Consider the following 3,402-nt stretch of genomic DNA (forward strand, 5'->3'; position numbering starts at 1 on the left):
CTTTTATCTATTTTTAATTTGTGCATTATTATTATATTAAAGCATTATATCAGACAATATTTTTAATGAACTGTAATATTGACGTGTCAAATGACAGCTGATTGTTAATTGACATTTGTTTTTTTAATATTTTATCATCTAAGTATAAAGATCCTACTCAAAAGGCTACCTTAACAACTCTTTTTATGCGCAATAAAATGTCTTTGACTCTTATATCGTCCAAGTTTTCAGTTACAAGAATATGAAGACGTAAAATGTAACGGACGACATAAAACGACTATACGATAAGGGTTTTAATTTGATATTTAAGACGTAGTTACTTTTTATATCTTATTTATATGAATACTACCGCTAGTACCGCGTCGTGGGGGACCGCTCGCCCACGACTTTACCCGTCCGTTGTTTTCGGAGCCGAATGCCACAGTGCTAAGTTGTAAAAGTAATTAGAACATTAAACTTGCACGGAATCATTCAAAAGATGTATACAAAAATATCTTCATCCCTTTCATTTGCTTTAAATAAACAAAGATAACTATGTTTTTTATACAAACGTCTGACAATTGAAAATGGAATACCATTTTAATTGGCTCTTAAACCTTTCTATAAAAATACGCTTAATAATTTCTTTCCAAAGGCTTTTTTTTTTCTTTTCATATAACATTTTATTGATCCGAAAACGTAATGAGACAGTTCATATGTAAACCACCTAACCAGTGTACGTAGATCCAGCGTAGGTGTTAATTTCATTCTTATTTCTTACTACATAAAATAAACTGATAGGTCAAGTTATATTGGTTAAACGAGAAGCCTTGTTGCGTCGCATATGTGTATGTCTACTGTCGAAACAAAGTATGAAATATATTTGTCGTCCCTTTCATTCGTTTATAAAAAAACAGAGACAATAATCTGTACAAAAATTTCGTGAACATTTTGCATTGGCTTCTTTTATAACAGAAAACTAAACGGATTTTTTTAAACAATTGTCTGTCTGTATGTCTGTCCATTAATAATGTATTACTTTATCTGTTAAATCATATCACTTATCTTAAGTGGTGTGGTGATGTGACGTGCAAATATGTATCATTATTCATACGTCATCTTTGTCACACCACTAATTTATCCGTGATAATGGAAACATGAACAAAAGGACAGTGGAAAACACATAGGAACTTATCAAAGTATTTTAGATTAAAAAAATATATATAAGAAAAGGGAACAAACGAGCGGCGGGAACACCGAGATGATCAACGACACCCATGGACATCTGCAACACTAAAGGAACTGCAGATGCGGTGCCGGTTATTAAGGAAATAGTATAATCGATTAAAAGCGAAAAAAGTTGCAAAACTACTAATGGTAGTTAAGAATATATCCAGTATCCTAATAAATTTGAACAAAGAAACAAATACTTTTAAATTAAATTAACGAGGATTCAGTACACAAGGTAACAGATTAAAAAAATATCTTGAAACATTCACATTTATTTCAATAAAGGAAAAGTCGGATTGGATCCAACGAATGAAGATTGTAGATTAAAGAAAAGCGATTATCTTTGGAGGTTGTTCGGGAATTTGAAAGCTGACTGACCTTATCAACCCATCCCACTTTAACCTCTTGGGAGCTATTTTTATTCGAGCCCCGGGCAGAATCCAAATTGGAAATTTTACGTTTACTTATTCGTCAAAATTATAAGTAAAGTAAGAACATCTATACACAGTTATTATTAAAAATGGAATGTCTTTATGTAATATCGATAAAAAAAACTTAGTACACGTGTTTTGCATTGCCGCTAACGATTAACCAAATTTAAGAATTTCTGTGTCTGTCTGTGTGTCTGTCCACAAGTTCCTTGTAATTCCTGTGTGTGTGTTCCGGGTAATCTCCAGAACGAGAGACGATTTAAACTTGAATTTAACGGGAAGGTAGTTAATGCACGCGGTATATAGGCTACTATTTTTTTTTAATTCTGCGATGACAAAGTTCAGAGCGATAAAAGCGGCAATGGAATTAATAGTGGTATTTTCGATCCATTCCTTCTGGAATTTTATTGGGAACTAAAATTTTAATTACTTTTCATTGTGTTTTTCTAATTATTGGAAAATTGAGTCATTAGTCGCGAGAAGTCTTTCAAATACCAAAAGTTTATGTTAATTTTTCGTGAAGTTAATATGCTTAAATAATACTAACATTTGTGTAAGTAGGACAACACAATAAGATACGTGGTGCCAAAGTGTCTGGGAATTGAGACTAGCTGGTTTTGTTTGGAAGCTAATGATATTACGTCATTGCAAGTTTATTACTTGGGTAATATTATTATAGATTTAAAACGTCTTATATGAATTACTAGCTATCACCCACGACTCCGTTCGTGCGGAAATAAAAAAATCTTAGTTAATAGCCTATTTGTTCTTGCAGACTATGTTCTACTCCTTCTACTCTACTCTGTTCTAGAGATACCTTCAAATAAACATCCATCTAAACATTCGCATTTATATTAAGTAGTAAGTAAGATTAAAGCTATGTATTACGAGGTAATCTTTATATTTGTTGCTTCAAAGTTGAACTAAGTTAAAAGTTGGCTCTTTTCCAAATGAATGTCACTTGACGTAATACTTTCAGAGTACGAAAAAGTTTTTCTCGTATTTCAAACCAATCCGGGGTGTTAAACTATCCATTGTATCATGCTTACAAGCCACAATGGCTTTAATTTGTAAAATCAAATGTGTGAGCGACGATAGCTTTTACGTCAAGCACTTGACTTGTAATCTACAGGTTCGAATCCCGACATGCACCAATGTGTTATAGGTTGACATATGTACTTTTTATCTAGCGGTCTTACCATGAAGGAAAACATCGCGATACTGAACATATCTGTGAAGTAATTCAAAGATATGTGTGAAGTCAATCCACACTGGAGCAGCGTTGTTGACTATGGCCTAATCACCTAACTTGCTTTGCTCTGAGCCCCTCAATGGGGACTTATAGCGAGATGATGATAATGATGGATTAGTAACACAAAAATGTTCACAAAAACATACGTAATAGCTTGAAATCTTTCAATGCAATTACTCCAACCCTTATCCGTATCCTATCTTAATTAAGATTATCCAATGTTTATCTTTACCTTCATTAGAAACGTATCCATTTACTTTACAAAGCGTTTGATCTCAGTAATTAAACATATCGAATGTTAGCTGATTATGTTTGTTTTAATTATAAATGTTATGTTAATTAACAGACTGTATATTAGCAAAGTTTGAATACAGAGTGTTCCAAAATAATGTATTATAGATGTAACTAATTTTCGCCCGCGACTCCGTCTGGGTGGAAATTAAAAAAATAATTAGTTGTCTATGTGTTCTTCCAGACTTTGTTCTACATCAATGCCAAATTTCAACTAAT

Source organism: Papilio xuthus, unplaced genomic scaffold (genome assembly GCF_000836235.2).
Source record: "Papilio xuthus unplaced genomic scaffold, Pxut_1.1 DF828215.1, whole genome shotgun sequence".
NCBI lineage: Eukaryota > Metazoa > Arthropoda > Insecta > Lepidoptera > Papilionidae > Papilio > Papilio xuthus.